This window comes from Hordeum vulgare, chromosome 4H (genome assembly GCF_904849725.1).
Source record: "Hordeum vulgare subsp. vulgare chromosome 4H, MorexV3_pseudomolecules_assembly, whole genome shotgun sequence".
Classification (NCBI taxonomy): domain Eukaryota; kingdom Viridiplantae; phylum Streptophyta; class Magnoliopsida; order Poales; family Poaceae; genus Hordeum; species Hordeum vulgare.
In genome coordinates, this window is record NC_058521.1 from 106,407,796 (window position 1) to 106,426,545 (window position 18,750).

Consider the following 18,750-nt stretch of genomic DNA (forward strand, 5'->3'; position numbering starts at 1 on the left):
GTTTTTGGTTTATTTAAGCTTGCAGGTTTGCTTGACGATGAGGTCAATAGGAAGTTCTTTCCTTTATATTTGAAGGATAAGGCGTTGACATAGTATAGGCTATGTGATGATACTGGATCATAGGACTACAATCGGTTGAAATTGGAATTTCATCAAAAGTTTTATCCTATGCATTTAGTACATCATGATCGGAATTATATTTATAATTTTTGGCCTCGTGACAGAGAAAGGATCGCTCAAACTTGGGGAGGCTTAAATCAATGTTATATTCATGCCCCAATCATGATCTCTCGAGAGAAATTATCATTCAGAACTTCTATGCTCGGCTTTCTCGTGATGATCGCACCATGCTTGACACTTCTTGTCCCGGTTCTTTTATGAAGAGAGATATTGACTTCAGATGGAATTTATTGGAGAGAATTAAACGCAATTCTGAAGATTGGGAGCTTGAAGAAGGTAAGGAGTCAGGTATGAATTTCAAGTTTGATTGCGTTAAATTCTTTCTTGAAACAAATACTTTTTGTGACTTCAGCGCTAAGTATGGACTTGACTCTGAGATAGTAGCTTCACTGTGTGAATCTTTTGCTTCTCATATTGATCTCCCCAAAGAGAAGTGGTTTAAATATTATCCTCCTTTCGAAGTCAATGTAGTGAAACCCAATCCAGTTGATGAGAAAGTCATTGCCTATAATGATCCTGTTGTTCCCAGTGCTTACATTGAGAAACCACCTTTCCTTGTTAGGATAAAGGATCATTCTAAAGCTTCAACTGTGATACGTAGAGGCTACATTAGAACACCTACACCCCTTGAGCGAGTTAGAGTTGAACCTGGCACTGCTATTATCAAAGATCTTCTGTCCGACGATGTTGAGGGACATGATATTCACTTTTGTGAAGATGCTGCTAGAATTGCTAAACCTCACGCTAGAGACAAACATAGGCATGTTGTTGGCACGCCTGTTGTTTCTGTTAAGATAGGAGATCATTGTTATCATGGTTTATGTGACATTGGTGCTAGTGTTAGTGCAATACCTCAATCCTTATACGATGAAATCAAAGACTAGATTGCGCCTGTTGAGATAGAGCCTATTGATGTCACTATTCAGCTTGCCAATAAAGATACTATCTGCCATGTGGGAATTGTTAGGGATGTTGAAGTCTTGTGTGGTAAAACGAAGTATCCTGCTGATTTCCTCGTTCTTGCTACCGCACAAGATAGCTTTTGTCCCATCACATTTGGCAGACCCTTCCTCAATACTGCCAATCCTCATATTGATTGTGAGAAGCAAATTGTCACTGTTGGCCTTGAAGGTGTGTCAGATGAGTTCAATTTCTCCAAGTTTGGTAGACAACCTCATGAAAAAGAGTTGCCTGGTAAGGATGAAACTATTGCTTTAGCTTCTATTGTTGTGCCTCCTACTGATCCCTTAGAGCAATACTTGCTTGAGCATGAAAATGCTATGCATATGGATGAAAGGGATGAAATAGATAGAGTTGTCTTAGAACAATATCATATCCTTAAGAATAACTTGCCTGTTGAACTGCTTGGGGATCCACCCCCACCAAAAGGTGATCCTGTGTTCAAGCTTAAACAGTTGCCAGATACTCTTAAGTATGCTAACTTGATGAAAAAGAGATATATCCTGTTTTTATTAGTGCTAGACTCTCAGAGCATGAAGAAATGAAGTTACTAAAAACTCTGAGGAAGCACCGTGCTGCTATTGGATATACTCTTGATGATCTTAAGGGCATTAGTCCCACTCTATGCTAGCACAAGATTAAAATTGATCATGATTTCAAACCAGTTGCTGATCATCAAAGGAGATTGAATCCTAAGATGAAAGAGGTAGTAAGAAAAGAAATACTAAAGGTCTGGAAGCAGGTATTATCTATCATGTTGCTCTTAGTGATTGAGTAAGTCCGGTGCATTGCGTCCCAAAGAAGGGAGGCATTACCGTTGTCCCTAATCATAAGGATGAATTGATCCCACAAAGGATTATTACTGGCTATAGGATGGTGATCGATTTTAGGAAACTGAATAAAGCCACTAGGAAAGATCATTACCCTCTTCCTCTTATCGACCAAATGCTAGAAAGGCTGTCTAAACACACACACTTCTGCTTTCTAGACGGTTATTCTGGTTCTTCTCCGAAATACCAGTTGCACAATCTGATCATGAGAAAACCACTTTCACCTGCCCTTTCGGTACCTTTTCTTATAGACGTATGTCTTTTGGCTTATGTAATGCACCTGCCACCTTTCAAAGATGTATGATGGCTATATTATCTGACATTTGTGAAAAGATTGTTGAGGTTTTCATGGATGACTTCTTCGTTTACGGGTCTTCTTTTGATGATTGCCTTAGCAACCTGGATCGAGTCTTGCAGAGATGTAAAGATACCAATCTTGTCTTGAATTGGGAGAAGTGCCACTTTATGGTTAATGAAGGCATCGTCTTAGGACATATAATTTCTGAAAGAGGTATTGAAGTCGATAAGGCTAAGGTTGATGCAATCGAGAAAATGCCATACCCCACAGATATCAAAGGTATAAGAAGTTTCCTTGGTCATGATGGTTTCTATAGAAGGTTCATTAAAGACTTCTCTAAGATTTCTATGACTCTTACCAATCTCTTGCAAAAGGATATTCCTTTTGTTTTTTATGATGATTGTGAGGAAGCCTTCGAAATACTTAAGAAGGCTTTGATAACAGCACCTATTGTTCAACCACCTGATTGGAACTTACCTTTTGAAATCATGTGTGATGCTAGTGATTATGCTGTTGGTGTTGTCCTAGGACAAAGAGTTGACAAGAAGTTGAATGTTATTCACTATGCTAGTAAAACTCTAGACAGTCCCCAAAGAAACTATGCTACTACGAAAAAGGAATTTTTAGCAGTCGTGTTTGCATGTGAAAAGTTCAGGTCTTACATAGTTGATTCCAAAGTCACTATTCACACTGATCATGTTGCTATTAAGTATCTCATGGAGAAGAAAGACGCTAAACCTAGACTTATCAGATGGGTTCTCTTGCTACAATAATTTAATTTGCATGTTGTTGACATAAAGGGTGCTGACAACCCAGTAGCAGATAACTTGTCTAGGTTGGAGAACGTTCTTGATGACCCACAACCTATTGATGATAGCTTTCGTGATGAGCAATTGAATGTCATCAATGCTTCACGTAGTGCACCATGGTATGCTGATTATGCGAACTATATCGTTGCCAAATATATACCACCTAGTTTCACATACCAGCAAAAGAAGAAATTCTTCTTTGGCTCGAGACATTACTTTTGGGATGATCCTCACCTTTATAAGGAAGGAGTAGATGGTGTTATTAGATGTTGTGTACCTGAACATGAACAGGGACAGATCCTACAGAAGTGTCACTCCGAGGCCTACGGAGGACACCATGCGGGAGATAGAACTGCACACAAGGTATTGCAATCAGGTTTATACTGGCCCACTCTCTTCAAGGATGCCCGTAAGTTTGTCTTGTCTTGTCTTGTGACGAATGTCAAAGAATAGGTAATATTAGCAAATGTTAGGAAATGCCTTTGAACTATTCACTTGTCATTGAACCATTTGATGTTTGGGGCTTGGATTATATGGGACCTTTTCCAAAATCCAACGGGTATACTCATATCCTAGTTGTTGTTGATTACGTCACTAAGTGGGTAGAAGCTATCCCCACTAGTAGTGCTGATCACAACACTTCTATCAGGATGCTTAAAGAAGTTATTTTCCCTAGATTTGCAGTCCCTAGATACCGACGGTGGTTCACATTTCATTCATGGTGCTTTCCGTAAAACGCTTGCTAAGTACGATGTCAACCATAGAATTGTGTCTCCCTATCACCCTCAGTCCATTGGTCAAGCAGAGCTAAGCAATAGAGAGATTAAATTGATTCTGCAAAAGACTGTCAATAGGTCTAGAAAGAATTGGTCTAAAAATCTCGATGATGCACTGTGGGCTTATAGAACTGCCTATAAGAATCCCATGGGCATGTCTCCGTACAAAATGGTGTACGGTAAAGCATGTCATTTACCTCTTGAGATAGAGCATAAAGCTTATTGGGAAATCAAAGAGCTCAACTTTGATTTCAAACTTGCTCGTGAGAAGAGGTTATTTGTGTAAGTGCATCTAGTGCCCCTTAGTGATTTTGGTGGTTTGAAGACTTATAGGTTAAGTATCTAATGTGTTTGTGAGCGTACACAGGATCTATAAGTCATTGCGGAGTTTGAGATATTTGAAGAATATCGACCCCTAAAAATATATGTCTTCAGTTGAAGAAATTGGTCTGAAGCTGAAGAAATGAATCACGAGGGATCTGCGATGAAATTGATATTCCTCCTAAAGATACTGATATTGAGGAATCCGGCGTGTCCTGAAGAAAATCACTGTGAAGAATTTGAAGCATGAAGATATACACTTTCTATTTTATTTTCTTCGCATTTGAGTAATAGGAACACCGTACTGTTAAAGGGGGTCAAAGTTACACTATGGAATGAATTTCCTCATGATGCTCAACCCAAGCCTAATCCTACCAAAAGCCTCAAGTGAGGAATACGAGTGACATGATGACTCTCACATTTGAGGGTTCCGACCGTTTCGATAGCCACGCCAAATCATTGGTCTTATCCACTCCAACGGTCATATTATTTAAGGGCATTAGTGTAAAATCATGTCGGGATGCTCCCAGGCTATAAATAGCCACCCCCACAACCACTAGCTGGTTGGCTGCTCCGTTAGAAACTGACACTTGTCATAAGAGCAACCCAATTCCTCAGAGTCTTCGAGAGTAATTCATCAGTGAGGAAATACCCCATACACCGAAACCACAAACCAAACCTAGTGATTGAGCATCACTGAAGAAGTTGTTCCTGTGTGGGACTGAAGCCTTTTACCTTTGAGGATTGTGCATCCTCCAAATGGTTAGGCGTCATGGTCTAGAGCTTTCCAGCAGTCATTGTGGATCGCCGGGTGACCAAGTCTGTGAGGGTTTGGAAGTCTGCCCTGAAGACTTACCACGAGTGTTGGGCGAGGACTGTGTGTCCTTAGCTCAAGGAGAATACGGTAGGAACTGTGTGTCCTGGGGGTGTGTGTCCTTTGGTTTCAATACCAAGCCGCTCCAAACCAGATGTACGACTGTCACAGAAGTTGGAACTAGGTCATCAACGACTGTCTTCACTGAGAAACGGGTTCTAATTCCTCAACTCCTTACTTTCCTCGTATTATGTGTTGATGACATTCACTACGACTGTTTGAAGAATTTTCTGAAGACTTTCTCTGAATTTCCTCAACCCCAACTTCTTCACGTCAGTTAATCCTCATGTGTATTATGCGTGCCTGCTCACAGTGCAATCTGTTTTCATATTCTTCACTCTGAAAAACTACTGTTGTGAAACTTTGCACTTCTGATCCTTTACTGTTTCCGATGTAAGTTAGTCATCAGTGAGGAATTTCCTCAAAAGGAATTTCCTGAGTGATGAAATTCTAAAAATCTCCTATTCACCCCCCCTCTAGTCGATATAACGCACTTTCAATTTGACATTACCTCGCTTGATGAATGGAGAACTCACGCATATGAGAATGCCAAGTTGTTCAAAGAAAAGGTTAAGAGGTGGCATGATAAGAGGATACAAAAGCGTGACTTCAATGTAGGTGATTATGTCTTGCTATATAACTCTGGTTTAAGATTCTTTGCAGGCAAGCTTCTCTCTAAATGGGAAGGTCCCTATGTTGTTGAGGAAGTATATCATTCCGGTGCTATCAAGATCAACAACACGGAAGGTAATTGTCCGAGAGTTGTAAATGGGCAGAGAATCAAGCATTATATCTCAGGTTCTCCCATAAATGTTGAAAGCAATATTATCAATACCATAACTCCGGAAGAATACCTAAGGGACATTTATTAGCCTCTTTCAGACTCCGAAAACGAAGTGGTATGTGATTCGGTAAGAAAACAGACTCCAAAACTTTTCCAGTAGGAATTTTTCTCCGTTTTGGAATATTTGAAAAAATACAAAAATTGGAAGTAGTCCGGAAAGCGCGCGAGGAGGCGACAAGCCTGCCAGGCACGGGCCCACCCCCTGGCCGCGCCTAGGGGGCTTGTGGGCACCTCGTGTGCCTCCCAGACTCCATTTTCGTGCGGAGTACTCCTTCTGGTTTGAAAAAAATCAATATATATTCTCCCATTTGGTCTGACCCTCATATCACGCATATTTCCTCTGTTTTCGTTTCGAGCCTGTTTCTGTTGCAGATCTAGATCGCTATGACTTCCCCAAAAGCTCTGAAGGACAAGATCTTCGAGAAGGTCATCAATCCCTACCTCACGGGAGTGCTGCAACACCCTCAATCTATCGAGATGCGTGAGGGGATTTTGCACATCTGTGATGTTGAGGGGACCAAGAAGACCGGATGCGTGGAGACGAGGCTCGAAGCAATGGAGCAACAAGTCTTCAAGTGCCAAGGGATGGTGGAGCGTGGACACAACGCCAACCACATGATGATCACGGAGTTCACCAACAAGCACAGGATTGATGCCAATGACATTGGGAAGCACCTCTCCAGGCTCTATGACAGGATTGATAAACTCCAGGCCCAGATCTATGACCTGAAGAACCAAAATTGTGAGTATGAGTATAGATTTAAATCAATAAGGTTGGCTGCACATTTGAGGATTCCGGAGACTCGTTCATCTTTCCATGATGGAGCACCTATGCCTTGGAAGACGGAGGATCAAGCCCATGTTGCAACAACTCCACCACGATCCCCACCAAAGGAAGACAACTAAACATGGGTATGGGCAATCCCCTTGGCTTGTGCCAAGCTTGTGGGAGTTGCCCCGGTATCGTATCACCATCACATCTTTTGCCTTTACCTTTGTTTTAGTTTGTTCCTTTTCAGTTTTCTCTTTCTCTAGTAGAATAAAAGTCTTAGTGTTTAGTCTTGAGTTTTGCTTTGTGTCACCCCCGATGTATTCGAGCTCGTGAGCCATATAATAAAGAGTGTCTTAGTCGAAGGGCTTTGCCTCTTGCCATGATCAAAAGATTGAGAAAGAACAAAAGCAGGAGAGATCATGTAATGATCTTATGGGAAGTGATGGCTTCACATATAAAAAGAATGATGATTGAAACTTGTTGAGGGTAGACAAACGTATACCTTGGTCATTGCTGCAACTAATAGGAAGTGATAAAGAAGGAGAGGTTCACATATAAATATATCATCTTTGACACCATCTATGTTTGTGAACACTCACTAAACTATTGCATGCCTAGAAGTAGATGTTGGACAAGCAAGACAACATAATGAATTGTGTTTGCTTGGTTCCGAACAATGTTATATGATTAGAGATCCCTTAGCATGTGACGATTGCTTCCACCTCATATTAGCCAAAACTCCCGCACCAAGTAGAGATACTACTTGTGTATCCACAAACCTTCAACCCAGTTTTGCCATGAGAGTCCACCATACCTACCTATGGATTGAATAAGATCCATCAAGTAAGTTGGCATCGGTCCAAGCAATAAAACTTGCTCCCTAATATGTATGATCTATTAGTGTGTGGAAAATAAGCTTTGTACAAACCTGTGATGAGGAAGACATAAAAGCGACAGACTGCAAAATAAAGTTCTTTATCACAGGAGGCAATATAAAGTGACGTTCCTCCGCACTAAGAGGACCCGCATCTAAACCTCAAAGGCGCATGACAACCTCTGCTTCCCTCTGCGAAGGACCTATCTTGTACCTTTACTTTTTTCCCTTGAAAGAGTCATGGTGATCTTCACCAATTCCTTGTTTCGCCTTTATCTTGGCTAACGTCATATGCTTGGGAAAGATATATATTCATATGTCAACTTGGAAGTAAGTATTCATGAATTATTATTGTGGACATTACCCTTGAGGTAAGTAGTTGGGAGGCAAAACTATAAACCCCTAGCTTTCTCTATGTCCAGCTGAAACTTTGATCTCATGAGTACCACGTGAGTTGTAGCAATTGTAGAGAACGAAAGGATGATTGAGTATGTGGATTTTATTTACAAGCTCTTATTTGACTCTTTCTGATGTTGTGATAAATTGTAATTGCTTGAATGACTGAAGGCTATCGGTTGTTACTTCTCCGTAAGGTTCTTGATCCATGCTTTACTTTGTGAAGGAATTATCACTTTAGCATGAGAGATTATATGTTGGTATTGTTGTTCTGATCATGATCATGATGCATGCATGTTCGTATCTTGTTTTGTCGAAACCTCTCTCCCTAAACATGTGGACATATTTATTGAGCTAGGCTTTCGCTTGAGGACAAGCGAGGTCTAAGCTTGGGGGAGTTGATACGTCCATTTTGCATCATCTTTTCATGTTGATATTTATCGCTTCTTGGGCTGTTATTTCACTTCACGATACAATACGTATGCCTTTTCTCTCTTATTTTTGCAAGGTTTACATGAAGAGGGAGAATGCCAGCAGCTGGAATTCTGGCTTGAAATTGGACCAAGCTTGAGATGCCTATTCTGCGCAACTCCAAACACCGTAAAAATCAACGATGATTTTTTCCAGGATTTAAAAAAAATACTGGGTCGAAGAAGCGCCAGAGGGGCGCCAGCAAGTGGACACAAGCCTGCTAGGCGGGGCCACCCCACTGGCCGCGCCTAGGGGGCTTGTGGGCACCCAGGTGGCCCTCTGGCCCCCCTCTTTTGCTATATGAAGGGTTTCGTCCAGAAAAAAAATCAAGAGGAGGCTTTTTCGTGGATTCGCCGCCGCCACGAGGCGGAACTTGAGCAGAACCAATCTAGAGCTCCGGCAGGACGATCCTGCCTGGGAAACTTCCCTCCCGGAGAGGGAAATCGTCGCCATCGTCATCACCAACACTCCTCTCGGCGGAGGGGACAAATCACCATCAACATCTTCATCAGCACCATCTCATCTCCAAACCCTAGTTCATCTCTTGTAACCAATCTCCGTCTCGCGACTCCGATTGGTACTTGTAAGGTTGTCAGTAGTCTTAATTACTCTTTGTAGTTGATGCTAGTTGGATTATTTGGTGGAAGAGTTTAAGTTCAGATCCTTGATGCTACTCATTACCTCTCTGGTCATGAATATGATTATGCTTTGTGAGTAGTTAATTTTGTTCCTCGGGACATGGGATAAGTCATGCTAATAATAGTCATGTGAATTTGGTATTCGTTCGGTAATTTGATGTGTTGTATGTTGTTTTTCCTCTAGAGGTGTTATGTGAATGTCGACTACATAACACTTCACCATTATTTGGGCCTAGAGGAAGGCATTGGGAAGTAGTAAGTAGATGATGGGTTGCTAGAGTGACAGAAGCTTAAACCCTAGTTTATGCGTTGCTTCGTAAGGGGCTGGTTTGGATCCACTAGTTTAATGCTATGGTTAGACTTTGTCTTAATTCTTCTTTCGTAGTTGTGGATGCTTGCGAGATGGGTTAATCATAAGTGGGATGCTTGTACAAGTAAGGGCAGTACCCAAGTGCCGGTCCACCCACATATCAAACTATCCAAGTAACGAACGCGAATCATATGAACATGATGAAAACTTGCATGACAGAAATTCCCGTGTGTCCTCGGGAGCGTTTTTCCTCCTATAAGACTTTGTCTAGGCTTTTCCCTTGCTACAAAAGGGATTGGGCCACTTTGCTGCACCGTTGCTACTTTTGTTACTTGTTGCTTGCTACGAATCATCTCACCACGCAATCACTTGTTACCAATAATTTCAGTGCTTGCAGATTTTACCTTGCTGAAAACCACTTGTCAGATCCTTCTGCTCCCCTATACTTGTCAGACACTCTTACTTATCAAAAGTACTACGATTGATCCCCTATACTTGTGGTCATCAGTTAACAGCCTATCAGAGGTAGAACTCGATCGAATGCCAGGGATGCCTCCTGACCGAGACATCGAGTACATCATTGAGCTCATGCCCGGATCGAGGCCTATCTATAAGAAGCCTTACAGGATGGGATCCGAAGAGCTAGCGGAGTTGAAAAAGCAACTAGATGAGCAACTGAGGAAAGGGTTTATTCGTCCGAGTGCGTCACCTTGGGGATCACCGGATCACTTCGTGTCCAAGAAGGATGGAACCATCAGACTCTGCGTCGATTACCGTTCTCTCAATGAGGTCACGATCAAGAACAAGTACCCACTCCCCAAGATTGAAGACTTGTTTGATCAGCTAAATGGAGCTAAGGTATTCTCCAAGATCGATCTCCGATCGGGGTATTACCAATTGAAGATCCGACCCGAAGACATACCCAAGATGCGTTCGTGACCCGGTACGGTCTGTACGAATGCACTGTCATGTCTTTTGGACTAACTAATGCCCCACCTTACTTCATGTATCTCATGAACAAGGTCTTCATGGAATACCTAGACAAATTTGTTGTCATATTCATTGATGACATATTAATCTTTTCCAAGTCCGAAGAAGAGCATGAGCAACACTTGAGGTTAGTATTGGAGAAGCTTCGAGAGCACCAACTTTATGCCAAGTTCAGCAAGTGCCAATTTTGGATGCACGAAGTTGGATTCTTGGGTCATACCATGAGAGCAAGTGGATTGGCAGTTGATCCCTCCAAGATTACTATGGTAACCAACTGGGTATCACCAATTGATGTGAAGGAAGTCAGGAGCTTCCTCGGACTCGCGGGATATTACCGCAAGTTCGTAGAAGGATTCTCCCGCATCGCTCGACCTATGACTCAGCTCTTGAAGAAAGGCAAGAAGTTCGAATGGACGCCGGAGTGTGAAGCAAGCTTCCAAGAATTGAAGAAGAGACTAACCACCGCCCCGGTATTGGCCACACCAGATATCAGTAAGGCGTTTGTGATATATCGTGATGCCTCCAGAACCGGGCTCGGTGGGGTTCTAATGCAGGATGGCAGAGTTGTGGTGCATCTGTCACAACAACTGCGCCCACACGAGGAGAATTATGCCCTGAAGACGTGGCGACATTACCTTCTGGGGAAACGATGTGAAATATACACTGACCACAAAAGTCTGAAGTATATCTTCTCCCAAAGGGAATTCAATACGAGGCAACCAAGATGGTTGGAGTTAATCAAATACTACGACCTTAGCATTCAATATCACCCTGGTAAGGCCAATGTAGTGGCTGATGCCTTAAGCCGGAAGACCAGCACCTTGAACGTCATGCTCAAGGAAAGGCAACCTGCCTTGTACGAGGAGTTGGAAAACTTCGGTTTGGAGCTAGTAGGACCCGGATTCCTAGCCAACCTCAAACTCAAACCGACGCTGGTTGATGATATCAAGGAGGCCCAGAAGGGTCATAAGAGCATGGAATGCATCAAGAAGAAGATTCAAGAAGGAAAGGTCCCAGGATTCTCGGTGGATGAACAAGGAGTAGTGTGGTTTGGGAAGCGTATATGCGTACCCAACAAGGCTAAACTCAAGGACTTGATCCTACAGGAAGCACATGATACACCCTAGTATATTCACCCCGATGGTACCAAGATGTATCAAGATCTCCGAGAAAGATTCGGGTGGCACGGTGTTGGGGATATTATCTATTGATAACCCACCCTAGTTGGGTCAGGTCACCAAATCTGGCGATTCATCTAAAATATGGTTCAGGCCTTGGCCTGGCAAGACCGAAGGTTTTATGGCGGTTTACAACTTCCGGAAGGTCTCCAAGCTTTGGAAAGATGGCGACTTAGAGATCGTAAGAGTCACGGTTTGTAGAAAGGAAAGTAACCTTGTAAACCCTAGGGACTCGACCTGTATATAAAGGCGAGTCCCACGGAAGAAGAGGGTAGGTTAGAAATCATCGAGCGCTACGTCTGGCGAGTTACACCCGCCTTGTAATCGAAACTCCATAAATACAACACAAAGCAGGATGTAGGCTTTTACCTCCTCACGAGGGGTCGAACCTGGGTAAATCGCCGTCTCACTCCCGTTAAACCCCTTTGAGTCGCCACCAAGGTGCGATGGCTCCAATACTAAGTCCTTTCACGAGGACATCTGTCGTGACAGAACCACGACAGTTGGCGCCCACCGTGGGGCCTGCGCACGGTGGAGTTGAGTTCTCAAAGGGAGACCTACCAGGGTTTGGGAGCTACGCGACGGGGCTCATGACTCAGAGCCGCCGTGGGAAGTACTACATCAACAACCTGCTATGGGGGACCGAGGCGGATTCGATCGAATCTGGTTTCAGGGTCCCCTTCGGCAAGATCAGCGTCTTCATCGGCATGATTGGATCATCCGTGCCTGAGCCGGACATCGCCTCCGACATCGTCGAGCTGGCCAGGTACATCCGCCCAGTCGTGACGCCAAATCTAACTCGCCCGGTCTTTGTTGGATTCACGCAGGGATCAGAGGAACCAGAACACTCAGCGACCCAGGAAACCACGTCGGTCAACACTGATGACGAATCATCCATGGGCGATTCGGATTCGATCCAGTCTCTACATGGGGATTGTCTTGGGGGCTTGTCACTGGCCATGGACCCCGAAGTCCTTGACCGAACCCGCCGTCAGATCGCCGTTTACATGGCTGGGGCGACTCAACCCTCGCCAAACCCGGCAGGCGGGGATGGAACTGGCGAGACATCTAGAAGCCCGGCCGCTGTCTTGGTAGAGTTAGCAGCGGAAATTACAAGGCTCATGACGACCCCCATCACACCGGAAAACCAGGAGGCAGTAAACACGGAATTGACGAAACTAAGAGAAGTAGTGGCAAAGGCTCAGCGGGATGCCGAGGTGGAGTCCACCAGGATCAAGACCCGGCAAGCTCAAATTACCGCTGAGATAACTCGCTTAAATACTGACAACTGGCGGCTCGAAAGGCACCAGCGCGCATCTGACGCTGTCCATCAGCGGAGGCACCAGGGTCGCTTGCCCCCTCATCTCAACCCGACCCGCCTGTTCGACACTCCGCGAACTCCCGGGACAGGAGCCGCCCTAGGGGGAAGACCGGGCCAGCCGCCTAACCCGCCGGTTCAACCAGTTGTGGATCGCATCCCCCGATTCCGGACACCTCAAGGTCACTTTTCCAACCCGATGGACAACGTCCTTGCTGCAACTCGCCATTTGGAATCTCTTCCGATTCACGGCAATACTCCTGCCAAGATAGAGGCAAGGAACGCCATTGAGATGTTGAAGACGGCGGTGGTTCAAAACACCCAGTTCTCACATAGCCTAGATAGGCTGCATTCCACTCCCCAGGCGAGTCACACCAGGAGTCGGCTAGAGGACCAGCCCGCTGTAAACAGCGGACCGCGGCTCATCCCCCAGGACAACCTGCGTGATCATCAAGACCCGCCAGACCGGGATCTCCCGGACATCCAGGTCGCCCCAGCCCCTCTTGTCGGGAGCGGCGGACGAGTGGAGGTGTCGTGCTTGGCCCCCGCCCTTCGCAACGAACGAATGCCCAAGGATTTTAAAGGACCAAGAAAGGTGCCTAACTACACCCCGGACCTTGAGTCGGCGCCATGGGTCGAGAGTTATGAAATCGCCATGGACATGCTCGACGTAAACGAAGCAGTTTGCGCCAGATACTTCAGAATGATGCTCGAAGGGACAGCGCGTACTTGCTTAAAAAACTTACCCCCCAACTCCATCCAGACCTGGGCTGAATTGAAAGAGCACTTCATCAAAAACTTCCGAGGAACCTACAAACGTCCAATGACGATTGTCGATCTGCAGCACTGCGTTCAGCGCCCCGATGAGTCCGCCCACCACTGGTCACGGCGGGTCGCGGAAATCATTCACTCATCAGACGGTATTACGGCGGCTCAGGCTATGCTGATCCTCAAGAAAAATTGCCACTATGAACCTCTGGTACAGAAGTTGGGGCGACTCAAGCGAAAGGTCCAAGACATGGGGGAGCTAATGGATACCCTCACTAGATACGCTGAGGCGGACGACACCAAAGATCCCGGTGAGGACGGTAAAGCTAACTCGCCAAGGAAGGGCGAGTCATCCAAAAATCATACCCGGTTCCAGGGACGTAACCGCCACAATCAGGGAGCGAATGGCAAGAAAAGGCAGCAGGAAGAATCTTCGGATTTAGTCGCCAATACCAACACCAACAATGGCAACCAACGCTAGATGAAAGGTAGGGGATACAGTGGTAAAAAGCCGCGTAACTATGAAGAGTTACTCAAGGGCCCTTGCCCGCACCACGCCATGGCAGACGGACCGGCGACTCATTCCTGGGAGAACTGTTACGTGATGCGGGAGTTTCGGGCGGAGGCGATCAAAAAGGGGCAAAATGGTGACCCGGACCAACGGCAGGAATAGTTCGGTGCACCCAACCAAAGTCAGAACCCCTTCGGCAGTTTTCCCGAGCCGGGGGCTCAGGGTGGCTCGCAGCCGAGCAGCGGCCAGTATCCGGTGCATCACCAGCGACGGTATAACCCGTCCGGAGTTTTTCAGCAACCACCCCCACAGGGGGCTTCGCAGGGCCAGGATGACAACGGCGGCTTCCGCAAAAACCCCAAAGAGTTAAGCAATGGGCAGTACCACGTTCTCACCACCAATGCTTGCAGGCGTGATAAAAAGGTGAGTCACCGAGCGTACAATGTGTCTGAGCCGGCACTCCCCAGGTACCTCCACTGGTCCGAACAGACCATATCATGGAGTAGGGAGGATCATCCGCCAAGAGTTGACAATCCTGGCGACTTAGCGTTGGTCGTACCTCCCCAAGTTGGGGGGTATACCCTGTCGAAAGTACTAATGGATGGTGGCAGCAGCATCAGTATTTTGTATTTTGACACTTTCCAAAGGATGAACCTGTTGGAAAAGGATTTGATGCCTTCAACCACGGTATTCCACGGAATCGTCCCAGGCAAATCGGCGTACCCCATAGGCCGAGTCAGACTCCCAGTTGCATTTGGAACAACATATAACTACAGGAGTGAGTCGCTGATGTTTGAGGTTGTTAAATTGAAAAGCCCCTACCATGCGCGGTTTGGGCGGCCGGCTTACGCCCGGTTCATGGCTCGCCCATGCTATGTTTACCTTAAACTCAAGATGCCTGGTCGTAAAGGACCCATCACGGTTGACGGTGATAGGAGGATTGCAAGGGTATGTGAAGAAGGGGACGCGGCTTACGCAGAAGTCGCCTGTGTTGCAGTGGAGCTCAAATATCATCGGGCCAATGTTGATCTGGCTGATATGTCACCATTGAAAAAGCCAACAACAGATGCTGAGCCGCCCCTCAAGTTCAAACCAACGGATGACACTAAAACGGTTGATTTTGTTCCTCGCGACTCAACCAAGCAGTTGACCATTGGGACGGGTCTGGATCCCAAATAGGAAAGCGCGCTCATCGAATTCATCCGTGAGAATCGGGACATCTTCGCATGGAAACCTTCTGACATGCCTGGTGTGCCGAGAGAATTCGCTGAGCACCATCTTAATGTTGACCCAAAGGCAAAACCTATCCAGCAGTATCTTCGTAGGTTTAACGAGGAACGACGCAAGGCAATCGGGGAAGAAGTTGCCCGTCTCTTGGCCGCCAGATTCATCGTAAAAGTTTTTCACCCCAAATGGTTGGCTAACCCGGTCTTGGTGCTCAAAAAGAATGGTACCTTCCGTATGTGCATTGATTACACGGACCACAACAGAGCTTGTCCGAAAGATCCTTTCGCTCTTCCCCGCATCGACCAGATTATTGACTCGGTGGCGGGATGCGAACGTTTGTGCTTCTTGGACGCCTACTCTGGATATCACCAAGTCAAGATGGCCATGGAGGATCAAGAGAAAACAGCTTTTATAACCCCCTTTGGGGCTTTTTTCTATGTGTCCATGCCATTTGGACTCAAGAGTGCAGGGGCGACTTATCAGCGGTGCATCCAGAATTGCCTCCGTAGCCAAATCGGACGCAACGTCCATGCCTATGTCGATGACATTGTGATTAAAACCCGCCAGGGGGAGACGCTATTGGAGGATCTCAAGGAAACTTTTGATAATCTGCGGGTATATCAGATGAAGCTAACTCCCACCATGTGTGTTTTTGGTGTTCCTGCAGGAAAATTGTTGGTCTTCCTGGTGTCTGAGCATGGCATCGAAGCTAACCCGGACAAAATTGAAACAGTTACTTCCCTTGGGAAGCCACCAAATGTTAACCAAGTCCAACGGATGGCGGGTCGCATTGCGGCCTTAAGTCGCTTCATAAGCCGCCTGGGAGAAAAGGCGATTCCCCTTTATCAATTGCTGAAGAAATCAGACCATTTTGTTTGGACAGATGAAGCTGATGAAGCTTTCGAAGCCTTGAAACGACAACAGGTCAACCCGCCGGTCTTGGCTGCCCCGACTGAGAAAGAGTCCATGCTTTTGTATATTGCGGCAAACTCCAAAGCAGTAAGTGTGGCGGTGGTCGTTGAAAGGAAGGAGGAAGGAAAGGAATACCCAGTGCAGCGCCCAGTGTATTTTATCAGCGAAATGCTAACTCTTTCCAAGCAACGGTACCCACATTGGCAGAAATTGGTATATGGGGTGTTTATGGCGAGTCGTAAGCTTAAACATTATTTCCAAGAACATCCCATCACGATGGTTAGTTCGCCCCCCCTCGGGGACATCATCCAGAATCGGGAGGCAATGGGGCGGATTGCCAAGTGGGCGATTGAACTTGGGCCACATCACGTACGATACACCCCTCGGACGGCCATCAAATCTCAAGCCTTGGTTGATTTCGTCAATGATTGGACCGAGTTAGAGGCCCCCGAAGACAGGCCTGATCTTACATACTGGACTATTTATTTTGACGGATCCAGACAGTTGGAAGGCTCGGGGGCTGGTGTGGTACTGGTATCCCCTCAAGGAGACAAATTCCGTTATGTCCTCCGACTCATGTTTCCGTGCACCAACAATGCTGCAGAATACGAAGCTTTACTTCACGGCCTACGACTCGCCAAGGATATGAACCTTACGCGGGTCATATGTTTTGGCGACTCTGATCTGGTGGCTCAGCAAGTTTCAGGCACTTGGGATTCTCGAGACCCCGTGATGGCGGCTTACAGGAGGGCTGTGTCCGATGTGGCGGGTCATTTCCATGGCTATCAGGTTGATCACATTGACCGGCGCCTTAACAAGGCGGCTGATGCCCTTTCGCGCCTTGGTTCCCAGAGAAAGCCGGTTCCCCCCAATGTTTTTCTGGATACTTTGCATAATCCCTTCGTGAGTTTGCCATCAGAGGAGGAGTTGGCGATACCAGATCATGAGTCTCAGTTCGTGGCGGCTCTCCACGTTACGCCGGATTGGGTTCTTCCCTATCTGGCCTATCTCGCCCGAGGCGAGTTACCAACAGATGAAGTTTTGGCCCGCCAAATCGTTCGGCGAAGCAAATCCATGGTGATCATCAACGGCGAATTATATAAGCGAAGTACCTCTGGGGTTTTTCAACGGTGTGTTTCCTCCGAAGAAGGGTGCATAATTCTAAATGACATTCATTCCGGAGATTGTGGGCATCACGCCGGGTCACGTTCTTAAGTTTCAAAGGCTTTCCGTCATGGTTTCTTTTGGTTGACGACTCATGCGGATGCAGAGGAGATAGTTCGTCGATGCGATGGATGCCAGCGTTATCGGCGACAGGCTCATGTGCCGGCTCAAGAACTAAGGATGATTCCCATCACTTGGCCTTTCGCGGTCTGGGGGTTGGACATGGTTGGCCCCTTTAAAATGGCATCCAACAAGAAAACCCATTTGCTGGTGGCGGTTGATAAATTCACCAAGTGGGTTGAGGCAGAGCCTATTGGAGCTTGCGATGCGGAGATGGATGTCAAATTCTTGAAAAAGTTGATTTTCCGGTTTGGATATCCGCACAGTATCATTACTGACAATGGCACTAATCTGTCTCAAGGGGCGATGCAGGAGTATTGCCGTCGAGAGCATATCCGGCTTGATGTTTCTGCGGTTGCTCACCCGCAATCTAATGGACAGGCGGAGCGGGCAAACCAGGAAGTTTTACGGGGAATCAAGCCCCGACTCATGGTTCCCTTGGAAAGAACCCCGGGATGTTGGGTTGAGGAGTTGCCTTCAGTGCTATGGAGCATCCGGACCACCCCTAACCGATCCACGGGTTTTACCCCTTTCTTTCTGGTCTATGGAGCAGAAGCTGTTCTTACCACTGACATAAGGCATGACTCGCCTAGAGTTGCCGCTTATGTGGAACAGGACAATGAGTTGGCGCGTCAGGATTCTTTGGACGCCTTAGAGGAGGCGCGTGATTTGGCCGCAGCCCGATTGGCCATTTATCAGCAGGACTTACGGCGTTATCACAACCGCCGGGTCAAGAGCCGAACCTTTCAAGAAGGCGACTTATTGCTTCGGCTGATACAAGATCGCGCTGGCATGCATAAGTTATCACCACCATGGGAAGGACCGTTCATCATTAGCAAAAATCTTCACAATGGGTCTTACTATCTGGTGGATCTCCGGCCTAACCGGCCAACCACGGAGGCTGAGTCGACTCACCCCTGGAATATTGCCCACTTGCGGCCTTATTACACTTGAGCTCTTAAGCTCTACATTTTGTAAGTTTTTCATTTCTTATAAAGCAATAAAGTTAAACGCCTCCCAACTTGGGGGCTTTTTTCTCATTGAGATTAATTTTATTACCCATTTGGCCCGCGAAAAGTTACTGCATTAAAAATGGTTATACTGGACTGTGTGTTGGCTGAATCTCCATATGGACCCATGAACTCTTGGCGGGTTATTCCTCTAATGGACCCTGAACTTTCTTTGGTTAAAACATGTCTGGTACCGGGA